The sequence below is a fragment of the Heterocephalus glaber genome, unplaced genomic scaffold (assembly GCF_053883595.1).
Source record: "Heterocephalus glaber isolate CG9 unplaced genomic scaffold, H.glaber_assembly_v1.0 deba00000546, whole genome shotgun sequence".
NCBI lineage: Eukaryota > Metazoa > Chordata > Mammalia > Rodentia > Bathyergidae > Heterocephalus > Heterocephalus glaber.
The window spans coordinates 14549927-14573121 of record NW_028258147.1 but is presented as its reverse complement, the minus strand read 5'-3'; the positions used below and the strand labels follow the sequence as shown (position 1 = coordinate 14573121).

The window sequence follows — 23195 nt, the reverse complement described above, 5'->3', positions numbered from 1 at the left end:
GTTGCAAACAGCCCAAATGCCCATCAACTGGAGACTGGATAAAGCAAATGTGTTTTTTTTTAATATATAAAATGAAATACTACTCAGCCATAAAAATTCAGAAATTAGAGATATTTATAGCTAAATGGATGCACATTGTGCCAATACTCTTTTTTTTTTTTTTTTTTTTTTGGTACTGAGGATCAAACTCGGATCCTTGCGCTTGCACAGCAAGCAGCAAAACCACTGAGCTAAATCCCCAGCCCTGAGCCAATACTCTTAAGTGAAATAAATAGGACACGTGTCAATACTGAATAGTTTCTCTAGTGTGAGAAACTGAAAGTGTAAATAAGGACTAAAAGGTATAATAGATAATGTGAAATAGGAAGAAAAGGGGCAAAGGGGAAGGAGAAGTAGGAAGGGTAGGGGAAAAGAAAGAAGGGAATGGAATTAATATGAAAAAATGGAAACAAAGTCTTTGTAAATACGGAGGGATGGAGGGGTTGAAGGGAGGTCAGGGGAAGGGGGAAAAAATAAGAACCAAGAGAGATTATATAAAGGTGCAAATTTCCAATGATGAATGTCATTATATTGTATACCTAAAATGTACCAATAAAATTAAATTAAAAAATAAAAACAAATAAAACTCAAAAAAAAAATTAAAAGAGAAGAAACCAAAAGTGAAAAGTGAGCGGTTAGTCTAGCCAAAATTTATTAAAGATAGTAAACCAAATGATGGAAAATGTGAACAATCTGAGTTACTTTAGCTGAAAAAATAAACCACTGATAGTGCTCTAGTACCTTTAAGACTTGTTTGGTAGATATAAAGCTTTTTTTTCCTGTTGTGTGGAAGTTGTATTGGGCCATTTCAACTAATAAAATCAGTATCATATTAATCAATTTTTTATATATTTCTTCTGGTCAATCATCTGAAAATTTAAGCTTTGACATCATATTTTCCATGATTTTAGAGTGGACCACAAGCAAATGGAAGGGAAGAAATATAGTAATGAGAAGAAGGAGAAACAGAGCACCTACTGTTAGACTTGGTTATGTACTTTATATACATTGCATCACAATAAACCTGCTAAGTGTTATTATTAACTCTACAGATGAAGAAAATTTACAGATTAAGAAAACTTAAAGTTTTCAAAGGTCAAAAACATGCCAAGCTTTAGAGGTAAAGATTTAAACCTAGTTCTGATTTATGCCACATTTCCACTACTATATAATATTAGAGTACAAGAGTAAGACATACCTGATATAAAAACCTCAGAAATAAATCAGATTGTATTATATATGAACACTAAAGCAGTGTTAGAAATTAGCATCTTGGCCTCTATTAATATAGATGAACAGGCACTGAATATAATATATTTTTAAATGGTAGAAGTAAAAACTATTCATGGTATTACCTGAGTAATACTGATTAAAAGTAATTTGATTATCACAGACCACACTATTAATATATTTTACCAGTTCACCAAGCCTTTAAGCAGAACATATATTATCTCCACACTGCAAAACTGTGTCTGATTATCATTCTAATTACAAGCTGAACATTCTGAGTTTAACTGGTTTGGTTTTTAGTTTTACTTTTTTGTTAAATTTGTCGAGCTTTTCAATTCAATGTATCTTATTGCTTCTTAAAACATGTAATGTAATGTGAAGGATAGAAGTGAATGCAAGTGTGTTTGTTTTGAAACTTAATGTCTCATAAAGGAAAAAGTTAATTTTATAAATTCATTAGACAGAAACAAAATATTCTGTTACATCTCTTTTATTAGTTTTTCTACAAATACGTTTTTCTTCCATAGTATACTTACTACAGAAGAAATGTGCAAACCACCATACTGAAGTCTTCTGTTTTTGTTGATTAGCCTATTAATTCTTTTAAAATAAGAGATACAAAAATAAATATATGAGACCCCAGACCCATTTCGTAGACCTAATAAGCATCTGCATAGATAATACAAGGTTAACCCAGGAAATCATTGTGTAGAGTTAATAAACTAATTTTTAAGATACATAAGATAATTTAAGAATAGTTTTCCTTTGTTCCTTCCATGGTTTAACTAATCTCCTTTTTATTAAAACAGTGGGAAATGTTCTTGTTTCCCAACATAACAATTACAACAAAGAAACAAAGAATTGAAACAAAGAATCGCTCATTTTCTAATGACTGAAGGTACATCAACATAGCTAATGATGATAAATCAAGGGAATACTTTATTGCTTTAAAAATTCTTATTATTTTAGGTTAGTGGAGAATTACATCTAACACATTTATACTGAGCTGAGACTATGAAGTGCTGAGACTATGAGACTATGAAGACTTTATGCATTTGATCTGCAGCCAAGTGTAGGAAGTTTGGACAAGTTATGGACCATTAAGGGGACAGGGAAAATTGCACACATATTATGCAATTTGAAGGACCTCTAGACAGCTGTGAACTTTACAGAAAATATTCACTTTAAGCATAAGACATAAATTAAAATGTAAGCTTATTTTTTCTTTCAAAAACACTACTCACTGCTTATTCCTGGTGTCTTGACTTCTAACAAAACCTCAAGCTTGCCTGGTGTTTGGTCTGAATGTGTGTTCTCATGAGCACACTATAAATTGGCCTCAAAGCAGTAGAGGTTTTCTTGAGTACAGGAAGCCTCCTTGTGTTGCTTGGCAGTTATTTGGGGGCCTTAAACATTAACACATGAAGTGACTGTGTGGCTTAAGATGCTGCTTTCCTAGAAGGCAGAGGGAGATCGTGTTTAGTGGGTCTGCGGGTTGAAGAGGCCAAAGTAAATCTTGTTGTAAGCAGCGCCTCACAGTAGAATACATTCTTTTGCCAAGCATGTCATTCAGTTTTCAGAAATAATTTAGCTTTGGGATGTGGGGAGCAGGGAGGAGTTTGCTATTGGCTGCTGGATTAGTCCTGGTGAATAAAATGGTGGGAAGATGATTGCTGTGAGCAATCTGTTGCTAAGAGCTGGGGGGAGTTGAAACTTCAATCTGCTCAGTTGGCACTAGCTGTATGCAGTCTGTTATGGGCCCAGGGCAAAGGCTACCTGCAGCCTGCGACTGCGTAAGCAAGCTGCCTCCATTGTACCTTCTGGCCACTTGCAACCATCAGGCAAATGCTTAATCAGTAGCTTTTGAAAAAGGGCACGATTAATAATCCCATAAAATACTCTTCTCTGATTAAAGCAGCAACCATGTGACAAAATCTATTAGGGTTTAGTTAGAGACCATTTTCATGGAGAAAATAAATTACTTAAGGGAAGATTTGTAGGTACTGTAGGAAAGCAGATTTGGCTGAACTAGTCCTGCTTCCCAGCTGTGAGAATTAAATGGGAGTCTGGGGACATGTTAAATTTAGTGCAGGACATAGTTATAAGACAGCAGGGGAAAATACTGTGCCTGCAAGGCGGCTGCTCTCCTTCCCAAAACGCACATTGATTTTCAGTGGCTGAAGAGTGGCTGCGCAGTTCCTTCCCCTCTGTACACTGACAGAGAAGAATAGCCAAGGCAGAATTTTAGACCACACTTAATTTTCCTTTTTTTCTTCAGTTCTATTTTAAAACCTCTGTCCACCAGCTTATTTCATTAAAGCAAAAGATCTTTAGTGAGACAATGAGTATAATTCCAATCTGGGGAGGTAAGCCCTCCTCTCAGATGTTCTTACTCTTAGTCTTGACTGAACTCAATTTTCATTTGTGTAAGTTTATTGCAGTTTATTGCAATGTAAAGGTGTCAAATATAAATTAGGACAGAATTGTTCACAAAAACAATGTAACTTCAAAAAATAGCTAATTCACAAATTGCCAGCTAATAGAGTTTTGTTTTTACTTTAACTCTTCCTTTTAAAAAAATCATTTTTTTCCTGAAGATTACTAAATAAGTCCTGGTATTGTGAAGAGAGAACTTCTAAAGCAGTTTTAAAAGTAGTAACAAATTAGTGCACTGATTTTCATTTTAAAGTTTTTGCTGTATGTGCCTTACTTTTTGTACTGTAAATGTTTATTGATCATACAGAATGTATGAGATCCTAATAACATACCACAAATGCCTTTGCTCTGACTGCAGTTCCAAGTAATAGAAATCACTCATAAAGGGCATATGACATATGCAGCACTGTCCTAAGGGCTTTACCGAAACTAATTTATGCCTCACAACAATAAGAAATAGCTGCTATTATTATCCTGATTTTTACATTTAAGGAAACTACTACACAGGGAAATTAATTGCCAAGGTCACACAGTAATTGACACAGCTAGTATTTAATTTGGGCAGCATTATTTCTAATTGAATATGTTTGTGTATGTATGTTAAAGAAGTAGATGTGGAGGAATGCTTAGTAAAATGCCAGCCGTATACAAGAATGGAGAGTCTCAGCTCCCGGAAGAACTAGGAACTAGGCCAAACTTCAAACAGTTCCTGGGAGCTGGATGTGCAGAGATGGTGGCTGAGCCTGCAGGCCACAGAAATGGAAAAGCAAGCTGCTCGAATTGCCTGGTTCATGGCGTACACACAGTTGATTATGGGTGAAAAGGCCAGACTGGTATGTTTACTTAAATCATAAAAACCCTACAGGTTGGGTGTGGAGGGGAGGGGAGTCTGTTTTTAAGGTCAATGGGAAGTCATTGATTTGATTTTTTTAACATATGAGGAATGAATTCAGAAGTATGCTTCAAAGCTTAAGTCTAATTACAGAGTGTAGTTAGATTGTGATGGAGATAGATTGACACAAGATGTCTAGAAAGTCAGAAAATAGTGCTTGGGGGTAGCAGTTATTATGTGGAAGACAGGATGGTTTTAGCAAAGTATTTTATAATTTAAGAGAAACAAAGCCACAATAATTTATATTTTGGCATGCATAAACTGGAAATTCTCAAAAGACTGTATTGGACCAGCCTGACAAGACACAGGGCTTATTTATTGTTCAGATGCAAACTCCTGAATGTCAGGGACATGTAGCTCTTTTGCTGCTTTCTGCAGCTTCTTAAAAGAAAGCTGATTTTTGATCATTACATTCAGTATGGTTTCTTGAGTACATGCTATGGTTCTGCATGGAAGATGAGTATATCAGATCCATTTTCCTTGCCATTTCTCTTGGGATGACGAGTGTGAGTGGAGTAAGCACACTTTTGTTTGATTGAAAGCATCTGCAGAGTATTTTCCATGGTTCTGTTCCTTGTTTTATTTTTATTTTTCACTCTGACTCACGCTTTGGAGAATGCTACCCAATCCTGCTTATTTTCTTCTTGGTGTAGCTTTTGCTTAGGCTGCCATCCCTCTTGACTTCTCACTGTTCTCTGGAATTCGGGAGGCTACAGGTTTCTTTGTAGGCTAATGTGAAATGTAACTACCTACCAAATCTCACTTGACTATAGATAACAGGTGGTTATAAAATACTATGCATTGGTCTAATTATTTCACAGATGTAGATTGTCAGGTAGGATCGCAAGTTTCATTTCTATCGGAAGTTGAAAATGTGGACTGTATCCGTTATTTTCTAGCTTTATTTACATGGATCTTCAGAGTTCACTACACCACTGAGAAGATTCTCTAAAACAAATACGGTAGCATTGAGATTTTTACCTCTGTGTTCGTTTGTTTGTTTCCCTCTTTCCCACTGAGGACTGGTGGTATTTTGGGTCTTGAGAAACAATGATAATCCACTTAGCAAATATAAATTAAATGCCAGGAAATAACTCTCAAAACTATTAAAATGTATAGAATGTTAACAACATGATTGCTTTGATTAGGAATTACAAGTGCATTCTGGTTGGGGAGTCAAGAAGAACCTATCAAAAGGTCTTATAAAATCAGTAGTGGTGTGGTTTTGCTGGACATTGTTCTCTGTCATTCGTAACAAGGACAATTCACACCTAGGGTACAATAATGAGTGTAAGTGCAAGTACCTTGGAGAATAATATTCATTCACTGGCTTTTCCAACCAAATCCAAACCTTGCCAACACAATTAATTTAGCCAGCAAGTATGTTTTAAATATGTTCATTGGATATATGGTCTTTCTGTAAACTGTAGGAAAATACTAAATGTATAAAGGCAGTGCTGTCCATATAAATACAATGTGAGCTACATATAATTTAAAAATATCTATAGCCACCTTCAGGGGTGCCAATGTAACTCAGCGACAGAGCACTTGCAAAAAAAAAAAATCTAGTAGCCATGTTTTCACAAGGTGAAAAAAAAGAAGTGAAGTTAGTTTTGATGTTATTTAACCAAATATAGCTACAATATTGTATTTCACTATATAATTAGTATAAGAATTATTGAAATATTTACAATATTTTTCATGTTATCTCTCACATCTGCTGTGTATTTTAACACATCTCATATGACACAGGTCTAGGTCAAGTGCATGGCTAGTGGCTACTGTCTTGGACAGTACAATCATAGGCATGCAAAGATCCAGCTTTGATGAAAGTTTTCTTTAACATGATGATAAAAATAAAATTTTGCATATAGGATATTGAAGACTTTGTCATAGTAATAACTTAATAAATCCTTTATGCCAGAGTATTGAAGAATGTGGTCTGAGAAACACAATTTTTTCTATATTATTTAAAATGGTATATGAGTGGACAGGATTGGAGTATTCTGGATTAAGCACATTTTCCCTTGCTTCTCTGAAAATCTTGAGTATTCCAGGTTATATGTCTACATTTCCTATTCTTAATTGGTCATGAAATTGTTTTCCACAGTGCGTCTCTTAGGACTAGTGTTATCATGAACACACTGTGGAAAATGCTGGTTTAAGCCCCGAATAAGTGATGTAGGAATTTGTAAATTTTTTAAAAAGTGGCAAAGCAGAGATGCTCTGGGGAACCTTCACAGGGATGTGGTCACACCTTCAGTTCATTCCTCTCCAGGGTGCCCAGCTGAGTATCTTATAGCATTTGGCCCATCTGTTCTTGGCTGTCTTCTCCAGAAATTTTTAACATTCTTTAAAAAGAGAGACTTAAAAAAAAGAGAGAGACTTTAAGACTTATTTGCATCTTTATCTCACACTGAGATGGGGCACAATTACCAGTAAATGGAATTAAATAGAAAGTTTGACAGAGATCAATGCAATGTAGAGCATTTAGGGGCACAGACTTTACAAGCTCAGGAAGAAAACAAATCACACCAACAAGTTGAGTTTAATAGTGAAATGGCAATGAGGGTGATCCTGTCACCATGGACATGGCAGGCAAGAGCCTCTCAGGTCCTCTCGGGCATTCAATGTAGGGTCATTCACAGGAGAATGTCCACATTACAGGCAAATTGGTCTGGGAGAAAGCAAGGAAGAGCAATGAAGAGATGGGCAGACAGGACAAGTAGGGAGTCCTATGTCAAAATCTAACAAATTAAAAGCTGCTTTACTGTAACATGTGGGAGTTTCTGCCTTTAACAGAATAGATCTCTAGGTTTTCTTGGAAAATGAGATCTGAGACAAAAGATGAGGAAAATGTAGGTCAGAGGGGAAAGATGTTGGAGGGTCAGGCAGGAAGGTCAAGAATCAGTGCTTGGGGAAGAAACTTGAGAAAATGTACTTTGCTTTTCAGGTGCCCCAAGAAACAAAGTTTATAGGAATGAATTATTTAGAGAAGAATGCCAGGAAATTACCTTCTTCACAACTTGTTGTTCAGTAGGGAGTGATTTTGTTTGTTGCTCAATAGGGAGTGATTAGGCTATGTCCCTACCCAGTGAACTTTCTAAGAATCCAATTTCTGAATCCAGTTATAAATGCAGCCTTCACTGAGGAAGACAGAAAGCAGAGAGTAACACTATCTCAGTTTCATCAGCCTTCTTACCTGTGCTCTACATCTAATATATAGCCTATAATTTTTCTTCTCCTGCCTGAAAAATCCTTGCTTTAGGAGTAGACTTCCTCCTTGAACACAGAAAGAATGGAAAGATTCCCCATCATTCCTCCTGTCTTCCACCACTACAGGCAATTACTTGACATTAGATAAGGCAGAAATTTTCATCAATATTGAGTATGCTAAAGAAAGTGGTGTGAAGTATAGAGAAATTAATTCTGTGGCTATAATTGAAGTGATAGACTATTCTCATACTCCTGGATATATTTCAGGGAATACTTTTCCTATTCTAGATTCAGTCTTCAGAAAGAAAAGGCAATTTCCTTAAATCTACTCCCAGAAACCCTCTCCAGAATATTACCTTTGACCTGGCTTCCAGTCACCAGATATACCACTTTAGCTTGTCCTTCCAAAGTCTTGACCACCCAAAGAATGCACCAGGCTGAAGATCAAAGAACTCTGCTGGTTTACACTTGGCTGCGGGGTCAGCTCTGTGTTGTGCTCTGCTGGAATTAGCATTGAAGTCTTCATCAGGGGAGCCAATCACAGGAATAGGGTAACTAGTCACTGAAGACATGAAAAAGTGGCAAAGTTTGCTAAACGTAGCCACACTCTCTGCTTTCCATGGGAGACAATGGCTGCCATCCACAGTTGTGCAATAGGAGTATCTAAGTCTGAGAAAGCCGTAGGGCATCATATAGAGTTAGAGTCTTCTATCTGGAAATTATAGTCATTTTCCTTTTTTTGCTTTACTACAACAGAGCAATTGTTTCAGGAAAAAAATATTTCCTTATAGATTCTTTTCTAAAGTTGGGCTCCAGAATTTTCAAAACACATTCTGATTTATGTTTAAATATATTTAAAACATGATATTATAAGAGACATGTACAGTAAAATGGTTGTTGCAGTAATATATCCAGCCTCTCTTACAGCTATTCATATTTCTGAAAGAAAAATATTGCATGATCTTGCATGTGGAATATAAAAAAATACATAAAAGTCAAACATATAAAGACAGACAATAAAATAGTGATACTGAGGTTGGGTGAGGGGTGGGTAAGAAATGCAGAGATCTAGGTCAAAGTTACAAAATAACATTCTGGTTTATTATATCAGCTAACCCTGCAAGTAAAGGAGATAGGGTGGGAGGCTAGTAGACAAATGGAAACCTGACCTGAGGTCAGAGAGGGTCTTGTTTTCGATTGCACCTGCAATCTCTAACACAGTACTGGAAGTGAGGGCAGTCAGTAAATATTTGTTGAATAATTAAATTATACTGACACCAAACACAGAAAAGCTATTAAGTAGCAGAGTTGTTAGAATAACACAGCTCTTTTGATTCATTTTCCAAAGAATCTCTAAGAAAGCCTGTTTACCCAGAAAGCTTGCAAAGCATGCTTGGTGGTCTATATGTGGTTACATTTTCCCTAGAATTATTCCCTTCTTCAAGCTTAGACTTGTTAATTTCTGAGACCAGTTGCTCCTATTTTAAGATCCACTGACGTGGAACACTTCATAAATAAAGATGACACACCTGCCCGCCACCAGAGGACATGACCCTTCCAGGTCAAATCGTTTCCACTCTTCTTAAGCTTTCATCCCTATACCCTAAGTCTCAACGGATAATCAACAAGATCAAAGTCAACTACTGTAATGTAGCATCTCTCCAAATCCTTCTGTTCTATCACAGATCTCCTTTCTATCTAAGAAAAGCCATCCCTCCTTCCTCAGAGGCTGATCCCTCCACTTCCCTCAAACTTCACTAGCTCCCATTGCCTAGGAGTCTTGCTCAATAAGTTAATTATTCTTCAAGATCATTATTTCTACTGCTTCTTTCTCCTCTGCCAACAAACATACAAGTGACTCTCATATTTTAAAATAATTCTTTTTTTATGCTTGTGACTCCTGGTGACTATCCTTCCCCCTCTTCCTTTAGCAACAACTAAGCACCCTGCAGCGTGGCTTCCACTTTGCCAGTAGACCATTCTATACCATTGCAGAGGCTCCCTAACTGCCCGAATAGTCCTGTTCCTGAAGTAAATTGAGATACCAGCAACCCTCAGGGTATTTGAACAGCAAGACCATAATCTTCTGTCCTCTACTGCAGTGCTTCTGATTCATGCTGCTGAGAAAAATCAGAATTTTTTGTCTGAGAACAATAAGGCCAATGAAATTGTTATAATTTCACAATAGGGAGAAACATGTTTAGGTATGATAGAAGAGAAGCATGAGTATGGGGAGCAGCTTATGAGGCTATTATTTTTCCTGAATGTCCAAGGACAGAAGAAGGCATAAGTGAAGAAAACAAGGAAAGGTAGAAGACTGCTTGCCAGTTGAGTAGAACTCAACAGGGCAGGTTGAGGTCGTGAGGTTGTCACTACAAAGGGAAAGACTCAGAAGGGAGAGACTCACCTATACATAGTCCCTCAGACAGTCAACATTTCATGACACTCAGGGTGAAAAGTCTGTATCTCAGACTTCTTTCAACTACTTAATACTGTCTCATCAAACCCTTTGTTTAGACAGAGGGGCTTAAAGTATAAGATAGAGTTCTGTATTGGTCAGTTTTCCCATCACTGGGACAAGCTACTTGATACTCACAACATAAAAAGGAAAAAAAGTTTATCTAGCTCATGGCTTCAGTCCATGGGTGGCTGGCTCCAAAGCAGAAACATCATGGTGGAAGGGCTTGGTAAAGGAATGTTGCTCACTTAATGGCAGCCAAGAGGCCAAGTGTGTTGGAAAGAGCACCAAACAAGAAAGTGCTAGGAAGCAGATGTAGTACCTAAGGTCATACCCCCTTGAACCACCAGACACACCCAAGAAGAATGCTTTACTAATCTCTGAGGCATTTCTTAATCTAGTCAAGTTGACAGTCATGATTAATTACGATCATCATAGGTTCAATTATGTTTAGGTTACAAAAAATTGCAATAATTTTTCTTTCTTCTTGTGGTGACTTGAAGAGACTCAGCAAATCAAAAGCCTAAAAGTCCATTAAATTTTTATTTAGTTATTAAGCTTCCGAATGCAGAAAAAAGATCCAAAAAGGGCTAGGAATTCTAAAAGAAAACTTTAAAAAATTAAAGATGTTTTTCATTGTTATCAGGGAAATACTAAAGGAAATTGTGTACAGATATATTTATTCAAGTCTGCCAGTCAGCACACATCTATAGGGAACCATATCTCAGACCGTCCCTGTGAGTAGCAATTCTCAGGCGCTCACCGGCCTGCATCTGAATGGATCCTCCCAAGTGAAGGGCAGGGCTGGTTTTAGAACCTGAGCACTGTCCCAATTGGATCTCTTGTCCCTTCATAGAGGGTTGGTCAGGAGCCCAGATGAGCCCAAAGGAGAGGCACTTATCTCATTTCCCCTGGACTCAATATTATTTAAAAGTGGAAAGAATTATAAACAGAAAACTATGGCTTCATTAAGCCCATGATGCAGGTCAAGTTTCCTGGCAGCCAGTTCTGCCCCAGGCTAGTGCTAGACATGTAGTCATTTACAGGCAGAAATAATAGAAGGTTATACAGTCCTTTCTGTGCAACATGTGTTGAAGCTTTACGTAGCACTTAATGTTCCTTTTCTACAGAGAATGGTCAGATAAATACAACTAAAGAAAGGTCATTGCCTGATCTTAATGATTCAAATGGGGGCTGTCGGCCACTTCCATTAAAACATTGGTGTTCTCTTCTGGAGCACAGTTTCTTTTCATTATTAGTTGGACAGCAAAGGCTGGCCACTCTGGAAAGGCAGGTTTATTTTCTTGATGAAGATTTAAGATGAATTTTAACTATTACAAGAACAACATGGTTTATTAATTGGCGTAATAATTTTTTGTTTTGAAGATTTTTTTCTCAAATTTATGTTATCAAGCATGAAAAGAAAATCTTTCCATGTTTTATGAGACCATTAGAAACATTGTATTTTAGTAATCATAAATAGAAAAATTAAATAATTTTTTACAGCTTGGAAATTAGTACTACTTAACCTGTCAATGAAGTAATTCTTCCATTTTTTGTAAGTTAATCATGTTTTACTTATACTTTTTACTGTATGAGGAATTCTGAATTCTTTATTAAATTTTCATACTGTTCAAAGATTTTATGGTTATTCCTAGACTGATATTTAGGGAATTCTATTTTCAAGTACTTTTGAATATTAGCTTTCCTTCAAATTTTCCAAGGTTTCTGGTATTGTTATCATTATCGTTTTTATGTTTCCTAAAAACTGAACTCCAATTATGACTAAGATAATTTGTTCTCTTGGGTGTTCTTAAATAGACAGTGGAATTATATATGGTTTTGTTTTTTTTTTTTGGTGCCAGGGATGGAACTTGGGTCCTTGCGCTTGCTCAGCAAGCAGTGAAACCACTGAGCTAAATCCCCGGCCCTGGAATTATATATGATTTTAAATAAATAAAATTTAGATAATTCATTTTGCTTGCTTTTCTTGGAATTCCCTCAGAAGCACTTAGCTATAGTAATTACTGGGCTCAAGCTAACGTTATGCTTGTGCAGAAAGCTTTGAAGGCATAAGATGCTGTATGAATCTCTTCAGTTCAAATACATTTTAAATGCTCACAAGGCTCTTCAAGATATGGATTGGTAGGAAGTAGAAAGTGGAAGATTCTCCAGCCACTTAGTTGGTTACAATAAATAGGCTGATGGGAGCTGACTTTTGTACCAAACACAGGCCTCAGAGCCACAGGAAGGAAGTGTGTGCTGTGGACCGGGGAGCCCTCCTGCATAGCTGCTTGCTCAGGATGTTTCTATTCAGGCAAATCCTGCCATCTGCTCCCCATTTGTGAGTCCTGCAACAGTGACCTTCCTTCTTCCATCTTGGTTTCTAAACTACACCAAGGCTAACAAAGCTTCAACTGCCTAGCCTCACTCCCTTGCTCAAAAAAGTTAAAATAAAACTGAATGCAGAGAAGCAAGGCATGGGGTTTTCTTTGAGATACTAATTAAAGCAAAATAAGGACATTTTAGCAGATCATTAAGAACCTTTGACCTCTATTTCTCCAAAGGATAAGCATTAAATAGGTCAAAATGGGCAGGCAGTCATTGTGAATATTAATATCACAGAAGAGTTATACAATACTCACTTTATAGAAGAATATCATGTAGAATGGAAAACTCTACTGATCTAAGTAAAACATAATTTTACTTACTAAAATTTATAAAAATTTCAAAAATATATCTAAGGTATAAAACAACCATGGTGACCTTTTATTAATGGTTGTTTTGATATTTTAATTTTTCCCAAATAATTGAAAATGTATGTAATAGATCATTACTGTTCTTCTTAATTTTGCTCCTGACATCATGGTTTAGTATGTATAAAAGATTAGTTGTTATGCTTTGCTCTCATAAATATTGCTACAGTGATTATCATTAAAATTAAATGTAATAGCTTAGTGTAAAGTCTGAAAAATGACTTTGTTACTAAAGCATAGAAAAACTATAAGTGCTATATATAAACAAAAAATGGATCTGTTAATAAAATACAAGATTATGTGCATAATATATGACTTACTGAAAAAGGAAAACTGCAGGTAATTTGAGGACTTATTCATTCTTGGGAATTATTTCCTAGTTGTGCCAAATAGATGTCTGTCACCACAAAATTTTTGCTTTGTTTATAATTTTAAAAAAACAGTAAATGAATGACAATTATTTCCATCCAGCTTTGTGGTATTTTCTTATGTTTTGGTCTTTGTTGCTGCATATGAGGTTTTCACTCATGACTCATCACAGAACAAACAATCCCGAATGATCTCCTAGTTCAGTATTTTTCACATGCTCCTCATCAAACAGCTGGACAAGATTATGTAGCTTTCCTGGTCAGAGGTTCCTTGATAATTAAAGAAGTTTTATCAAAAAATTAGTGTCTCCTCAGGAAATTAAAACTCCAGCAGCTGAATTAGCTTCAGTACTAAAAATGGCAACTGTTAAACATTTTCTTTTAGATAAGTTCTATGAAAATATCAAAATTGGGTTATAGTACACCTTATAACAAACAGTAAAATGAGGCAAAAATCTTCTAAAAACCTTTTTACCAAATTTTAATTTAGTTGATTTACACCATTCACTTTTGACTTAACACTTACCAACATCCCCAAACCATATATTTCATGAATCATATGGCTTTTCTTTGAATTCTTATATCATATTTTTATTTCAATGAACTTCTTAAGAGTATGCTTAAAGTAGAATTTTAAGACTTTATGAAATGCCATAGTGGGTGATTAAAAATAATAGCCAAACTGTTGAACAATTTATCGTCATAGATTGTTTTTTAGTCATGTGGACGGCTCTAATTAGAAGGCACAGCTGGGGCAAGGTAGGGTGTCAGTGGGAATTATAGTGCTAATGTTCTGTCCTGCTTGACTGGGACCTGTCCAAGTGAGCCAAGATGGTGGAGTCTTAAGACTCATTGACCTTTGAAGCAAAGCACCAAGGAGCAACAAAGTTGTCTGATCTGGGCACAGTAATAACTGCAAAGTTCTAGAACAAAACCAGGCCTCTAACTTTAAGGAGTGTTAGCTCTGCTTTGCTAGGTGAGCCAACCATATCAGTTTGGTGACAGCAGGATCCTAGAACTGTTGGTTGAGTGGTGCAGAGAAGTGACATATCCTGGAGATCGGCTCGTGTTGCCCTGTGGTTGTGGATTGTTGAAAAACAATGACAGAAGGCAGGTCTGCAGGGCCTGTGGCAGAGGAGTAAGGCCCAGCAACTTTAGCTGGGAGGAGAGGACAGCTTGGGGCAGAGTCACAGCATCTATCTTTTGAGAGTAAAACAGAGGCTAAAGGATGCCCTCACCAGAACTGGCTCTGAATGAATGAGCTGCTTCATCCCACACACTGAATTGTGATAACCGCTTAACAGTAGTGATCAAATCACAGCAACAACATTCCAGTTCAGGAAATAATGAGCTAATTTAAAACCCAGGAGGAATCTAAGGAAAGATAAAATAACAATCTTATATCTTGAAATTTCTCTAGGACACTTGCTTTTATAATTAGGGTCATGTAATACTAAACTCTTCCATTAAAACAGGCTACCTTTAAATTTCCATTGCTTGCCAAGGACAACAGCACTTTTTGCACAGAAAGATGCCAGCCCCTCGCTGGACATGCTTGGTGATAACTGATGATATCAAAGCCTGGACTGATATGGTAGAGCTGAGCTCTGAACAAACTGCTTTAAACTGACACCATATGCTCATATAGTCCCTAAACACAACTAGACAAGACCCATTTCCAATCTGTTTCAGATTGCCTGGTGCATTTTATGACTAAGGACTGAATCACAACCTGATCATCACAGGCAAGAAGAAAAACTGAGCAATCTACAAATCAGAGCTCAGTTAGTCTCAAATGCAAAGGATTTCCAGTAGAAAGAGAGGATCGGTTGCTCTGAGGACCCCTCACCTTTCCCTCCATTGCTTGTTCTGTTTGGAAACCTAGCCTGGTGAACTCCAATATTCCTCAAGTTCAAACTGAAGCATCTCTTTCATACCAGCAGAGTGGATTGTGTTCCTTTGTGCCAACATTGTGTCTGGCACAATCTTCATTACAGCACTCAGTGCTTTCTACAGCAAGTGTGTGTTTACATATCTATTTTTCTCTGCTAGAACTCATGAGGGCAAGGGTTGCGGTTAGCTCACATAGATGTTAAGGGAATGACTGTTAAGGGAATCAATTGAAAATTTTAAAAAATGAATAAGTAAATGTCATAAGCTGTCAACTTCTTTGGAGAAATGAAAATACATGACAAAAAGAACACTGATAATTTTGAAAATCATATTAAAACAAGTATTTTCCTTGATGATGGGCAATAGTATACAAATATTTGCTCACTGTCCACCATGGAAATTAATCTTAAATCTTCACTTCATAAGTAATTTTTTAATGTGTCATTATTCCAAAGGAGAATATATGAGTGACCCAGTATAAGTTGGAAAGGTGCTCCAAGGCCTTTTTCTGCAGGGGGGTATGGATCTGGCGTGAATTACTCATTCTATTGCCTGATCTCACTTTCGACCAACTGTAAGCATTTTAAATGCAGCTGGTTGTGTTTAGAGATGCCATCTGTAGCCATGAAAAATCTTTCCTGATGAAGATTTAATTGGTCTGTAAAAGTTTCACACACACAACCTTTGTTTGTACAGTGTGTTTTGCTTTATTTTGTTTTGTTTTGCTATCTATGAAGCATAGGTTTGCAGTCAGATAATTCTATAGTTCAAACTCTAATTTTCCCTCTCATTAAACTGTGTGACTTCAGAAGAGTTTCCTCTGAATTCTCTGAACGTTTGTTTCCTCATCTGGTGAGTGAGCATAATAACATCCACCTGAGCAGTTACAAAGACTCAGTGCAGTAGGGTATATGAAGTGTCTACCCTGGTGCTTGTCATACCCCAGGTTCTCTGTGAGATTTCTCTTTTTCCTTCCTAGCTTCCCAGCAGATTGGTGTCTCCTGAAGAGCGAGTTTGTAAGACACACATGTGTCTTAGCTCTGCTTTAGCCCCTGGACTGTCTTTCCACAACTGCCACAGTTTTGAAGAGCAAGTGGATACTGATCACAATATGTGTGATGTGATATCCATGAATGCCAATAAAAGGCAACGCACAGAGCCATTTCTCTACTGCATGAAACTTAAACAAAAATGTGTTTAAAAACCTCTATCAGGCACAGAGCCATTTCTCTGCTGTATGAAACTGAAACAAAAATGTGTTTATAAACCTCTATCAGGGGCCGGGGATTCAGCTCAGTGGTTTCACTGCCTGCTGCACAAGCGCAAGGACCTGAGTTCGATCCCCAGTACAAAAAACAAAACAAAACAAAACAAACAAACAAACAAAAAAACCCTCTATCAGACTAGAAAATTTTTCCACTGTGAACACATATTTGCCTTCAAGAAAAATTTTAAAGATAACTATCAAGCCTTTGGGCTACCCTTCTAACTTTTAAAAGTAAATTTTAAAGTTATAGAAGGTTTTCAAATACCCTGCACCCAGTTTCCCCCAATGTTAACATCTTGGAGGACCATCGTAATCTTATCAATATTGAGAAATTAATATTAGCACAGTACATTGACTTAACCCAACATCTCATTTGAATTTCACTAGTTTTTCCAGGTATTCTTTTGCAAGTGAGGATCCAATTGAGGAGTCCATATGACTTTTAGTTATTATGTCTCTTAGGCTTCTCTGCAGTCCTCTCTTGTCTTTCATGACCTTGACGTTTTGAAGAGTGAAAGGCAGTTATTTTGCAGACTGTATCTCGATTTGGAATTATGTGATGTTTTTAATTAAGTGACACAAAAATGCTGCAGAAGTGGTTTTGTTTTTCTTGCTCACTTGATGAGAGTAGTATCTGCTGTTTCTCTACTGTAAAGTTACATTTTTCTATGTCATCAATAAAAGCTTTAGAGGAATGACCCTTAGGCTCTTCCTAGTTTATTTTTAAATGTCTGATTAACATGCATAAAAATATAAGACTAAATAGAAGGATTACCTTGCCTTTTTGGGGATGGAGAAGGGGATCACGAGAGGGATGAGGTAGGGGAGGGGAGTACAGGGATTCAAATGATGAAGATATGTTATATGCGTGAACTAGTTCCCCCAAATGAACACAACCATTATGTATTGCAAATAGACACTAATTTTAAAAAGATATGAGAAAAGGACTGCCTTGTAATAGACACAAATATTTCATGAGTATCTAATTTTGACATTGCTAGAATATGTCTAATGTGATGAATGTTAACCTTTTATCTCACAAAGGCATAGTGGTTTGGATATTCAGTTTTGGAAGCATTAACGTTTCCTTCTAGACAGAATTTAGTTACTTTTAACATGTTTTGAGTCTTAGTGTGGATGTACAACATGTTGATCAGTTGAGTAATCTTTGAAACTTATTTAGTGCTAAATAATTACTATCAAAGCTTCAATAGGAGGCGGAGTTCATAATGTTAAGATATGTAACAAGATCATTCTTTTACAGCATAATGTATTCCATATGCCACTTGGTTGCACATATTTAACTGATGGAATACAAGTCTTTACCCCGGGGCTATGATTTTAGCGTATAAATGCTCCAGGTCCTCTGTATCTAATTTTCAATATGTCCAGATGCTATACATTTATGGTTATGACAGGTGAGCTGAGCTAGTGAGAGCATATGGCAAATAAGGCTGGCAGCCCAGTTCCTTCCTCTGAGCTCCGTTTCATGTATTTGTTGCACCCTGTGATTCTGTCCATCCATTAGTGCAACAAACATGTAATAACACTCCCTTTATGTTAAGCTATATGCTAAATAATTACAGAGAGGTAGATTAAATAAAATATTATTAGCAATTTGACAAGGATTTTTTCCTGAAACTTGAAAGATAAGCTCAGTCTATGAGCAATATAATCTTATTTATATAAAATTTTAAAGATTCAACATATTTAAATGTAAATAAAATTAGACTCCAAGACCTGGGAAATCATATACTTTATCCTGGAATATGCCAGACATGTGGATCACATAGTAGCTGTGAATTGAGGTTATGCACTTTTAACAAAGCTAAACCTTGGTTTTTGATTTAGCAAGTGGGTAGAACAGTTTTCAGCAAATATATCAATTGTCATTTAATTGTCCTCATGTCGTTATTTATCTGACATGACTTCTAAAGTCACTCCCAATCCCTTGACTAAAAGAGTTAGTATGGGAGAATGCTACCTGACACCAATCCTTTAATGAAACTTAACACAAAATTAAATTTCAAGGATTATTGAGAAATTCAAATCACCAATATTTACTCAGAGACACCAATTAGTTGTTTGTTTGTTTGTTATAGTACTGACAATTGAGTTTAGGGCTTCATTTCTGCTAGGCAAGTGCTCTACCATTGAGCCACATCCCCTGCTCCCCAATGAGGTTCTCTCTCCCCCACACACATATATTTGCATTTATATATACTTATATATATATATATATATTTGCATTTTTCTTAAATTATGAGCTTTTAGCTTATTATTAAGTGAAAAAAATCTGACTCAAAAATAGCAATGACGATAATGGTAATAGTAACAATAATAAAAGTAACATAATAGTAATAAAATACAGAAATTTGTATAGGTAGGTTCTGTTCTAAGGACTTTAAATACATTCTGTTATTTAGTTTTCACAAAAACTTTGTAAGGTGCTCTTATTATTCCAATTTTTCAGAAGTGGAACTGAGGCACAGAAAAGCTGAGTAACTTGCCTTGGACTACACAGCTAAGCTAGTAAGTGGCATGATCTTGGTTCAGACTGGGCCATCTAGCTTCAGAGTACAAATTCTTAAGCTCTTACACACTACAGCTTGATAAACAGGTCATAGGAAAAGCTGGTATAGAAAAGAGCCCCGAATTACTGGATAGTAACTTAAATAAGATAGACGTTTATTTTTTCCTCTCACCAAATGGTATAGGAATAGGGGTTCAGGGCTGGCTAGGCAACCGTCTTTCCCATGTGCCTTCCATCTTTCTCTGCTCCAGCGTACCTGCATTCCTGGTCAACATATCCCAGCCACCAGGCAAGTCTAGGAGGGAGATGAAGGGCAGCTGACTTCCTTTTAAAGGTGTAACTAGAAGTTTCACTATTTCTCACATTGTACTGTCCATTGCTTGGTCACAGAGTCATACATATGTGCAAGAAAAATAGAGAAAATGTCCTCTGGCCATGGGTCCAGCTCAACTTCTAATGGTTCTATCAAAAGAAGTGAGAAGAGAAGGACTCTTGAGAGAAATTAACAGACGCTGCTGAAACCTGACCCTTTGGCTTTAGACACCCACCTAACCAGGAAGACCCTTTGTCATAATAGTAGAATCCTTGCCTTCTCTGAGGGAGACCACCCTGTTCCAAATCTAAGACTTGTTAGAGATGTATTGATCTTGGAAATTTTTCTTAATGGTCCAGTGCCATACAGAAAAAAGAGCACACTATGTGCCGTGTTTACTCCATACTCAGCATGGAGAATAACTTCAAAGAAAATTTCCACACAGAGAATGGAAATGGACAAAAATACAGTGCTCAGTTGTCCACAGCAATTATGGAATTAAGTGGCAAGCTTTACAAAGATTCCTTGCTGTAACATGGAAAAGTTCCTTTGTTACTTCAGCCATTAATGCTGATTGGACTAACTCCTATGATTGCTACCTTTTTTAAGAAAGTTTTTCCTTATTTATTGTCCAGAATTGACTGAGGATGTGCTCTGATTGGTGGTTGTACAGGTTTTGCATCCTACTTCTAACAGCACCAAATTAGGACCCAGGTTCATTTTAGGCATCAAGTAGTCAAAGTTGTTTTTGGAAGCCAGGATTGTGCTCTCAATAGAAAAGCAATTCCCTAGTTTAGTGGGCTTCTATTCACTTTGCTTCTCATCAAGTCCATATAATTATGCTAACCTATGTTAACTAGTTCTGCCTTTGTTTAAGCCAAGATACACTTACAGAAGATGCAATATTTAATATTCCCCAGTATCTTCTATTACCATTTCTCATAGATATCTGTTAACCATTTAATTATATCAACTATTAAATGGACTCTGGCTCTGGTATATGCTTTAGTCTAAGAGTTGGTCTGTTTTGATATTTAAGTTTTTGATGTATTCATGAAATGCTGCGGAAGGCTTGATATGGTAACAGTCAATATACACTCTGTGACAGACTTGATAGGATATGAGGGCTGGCTGGTGTCTTTAATAATTAACATGATGGCACCCAAATATTCTTCTTATTGTGCTACCTTCACTCTTCATTAGGCCTTCCAGGGTCTCACAACCCTTGAAAGCATTTGTAGAAGAAATTATTACACCAGTGTCCCTTGAGGCAAAGTTAAATTTGTTTGTAGATGTTCAAGTTCCCTTCAAGTATTAAAACTCCACATTTCTAAGTCATTGTATGTGTATGTGTGAGTGTCTGAGTAGGTATGTATAGATACAGGTGCATTTGTGTAGCAGTTGCCAACATGAATGTGGACAGAAAGTGCCCACATGGTTCCCAAAGCTAGAGTAACAGCATGTTTTATTAACTATTCAATTCTATTAGTGCCACTTAGAAGATTCCCCACTGAAGCTACATCTTTAAGATCACAACCTCACATGTATTTTTGGGTATGGGGGTACCGGGGATCGAACTTGGGACCTTGCTTCATATGTTTTATTAACGGACTATTTATGAGTAGGAATGTACAAGCCAAATACGTATAATAACAATCATTTCATTTTGAGTGATCAATACCTCCTGGGCAGACCTGCTTACTCCTTAACACATGGCGAACATTTGCTATGTTTTTGTCACTATTAACTGGTAATATGCATCAACTGAGAGCTGTCTTTAGAGGTATCTCTGTGGCCTATGGCCTGTTTCCAATCTTTGTTATTTCTGTTTCAGCCTACAAATACTAGGTTTGCTTCATTGGAATTTGAAACAACCTTTGCTTGATGTTGTTGTATTGTTGTTATTGTTTTGTCATTTCCCAAACTGATCCAGATTTTTCAAAGTATGAGAGAACCCAACTCCAACTTCACACTTCTTTGGTCACAAATCAAAAAGAACTGAGCATTTTTATGTAGCTAAACATATAAATTCATTCCTCCTTTTCATTTGCATTTACATCTACCCTTCTGGATTCCATCTGGAACTAAAGCCCACAGTACCGACAGACCACACTAAAGGCTGCTTTCCTTAGAGTTTCTAGCTCCCTGGAAGTGGGACGCATTAGTCATTTCACGTGCTCCATCTCCCCACACTTTCCAGTCCACATTCTACAAGGCCCAGCCTCTCCTGCATTTCCAAATTGAAAGGAGAGGGTGCCTTTGAGAGTGGACTTCAGCACTCAGGACCATGCTGACCCTATCCTAGTTGATTTGAAGGCCATGTGGGTTTTTAAAAAAAGAGAAAGAGAAAGAAAACTTCGTATTAGTTCAGAGGTATGGAATCCATGAGAAATATTCCAAATATTGATGTCATAATTAATACATTTTAATTAAAAGTAATGAATTTATCTGGTTATAATTTGTTTCATTTTCCTTCTTTTTAATTTCTTTGTGGACTAATTTAAAATTCATAATAGTGCCATCATTGCTTATCAGCTGATATTTGCATGGGGAGGAAACATACCCCATGGTGTCGAATTGTGTGATGGCTCATTACTGTGTGGATTCAAATGTGTCATAATTAAGACTAGGAAAGCCAAATGTGAACAAGTGAAGCCACATACACTAGCCTGCTCCCCAGCCTCAAGTTTGATTATTTCTTAGAGTAATTAAATGGTAAAATTTATTTGTAATTTCTCACTAGAGCAAGATAGCATCAAGCATTAAAGCTTATTAATTTTAAAAAACAATGCTTTTAGGGCCCTGTTCTACACAAAATAGAATAACTTCACTGGCTATATATTTTCTTTAAAATTCTAAGTAAAACAATTATATAGGTAAACCTTGTTCACTGAAAATATTTCATTAGAACAAAGTATATAAAAGTCAAACAATTTACAACAATAAGAGTAAATAAGCGTAAGATAATATTTTATTGTGCTTTGAAAGGTCAGCTACTTCATAAAATTTTTTGTTTTATAAAAAGAGATAGAGCTTAGAGGCTTACTTGATAAGAATTTTTAAACAGAAAATTGCAGAAGCTTAATTTGCTGCCACAGTCCTGAACTTTGTGTCACCAGAATGAGCCCAGCATAAAAATCATTATTCAAATTAATTTGACTGATTTCTACCCTCTTCCTATCCCAGTCTCTGAACCCAAATGAGTGTTTGCACTTGGCTCAGATGCGCTGATCCTCATCCTCCTGCCCGGTGCATTTGCTGCCTGCGTCCTAATTGTTCCCTCTAAGTCTGTGGAGCCGTGAGCAGGGACACTAAGTGATTGTGCAGGCTGACAGCCCTCAGAAGGAGTCAAACCTGCTAGTAATTGAGGCCAAGTCCTCAATTTTGAGACCTCTGGCCTTTGGGCTACAAAACAATACATTTCTCCTTTTCTAATCCATCCAATTTGTGGTACTTTGCTACAGTTGCCCTTGGAATATAATATGCTTTCAAAAGAGCTGTGAGTTCTTTTCTGACTTTCTGTGCATTTGCTTTCCATTTCAATATTATTTTATTTAATTTTCAGTTTTAAAAATACAAACATAATTTATGCTAATGGCAAAATATTAAAACACATAAAGTAAAAAGCCCATTTTTGCCTTCCTATCACTGGCCTCCTATTCTTAATTTACTAAGAACAAGTGACTCACTCTTTGGAGTTTCCTATGTATCAATCCAGGATTTATATGTGCTTAGTGAAGCATATTTAATATCTCTTTATCCTACTTAAATAAGATCATGGGACACACCATATT

The 23195-nt window shown here is 36.6% G+C and overlaps 1 protein-coding gene across 4 annotated transcripts in view; it reads left to right on the top strand.

The window, feature by feature from the left end:
• Positions 1-23195, top strand: part of Cped1 (cadherin like and PC-esterase domain containing 1) — a 280168-nt gene that overhangs the window by 197446 nt on the left and 59527 nt on the right. The gene's annotated exons all lie outside the window — the stretch shown is intronic.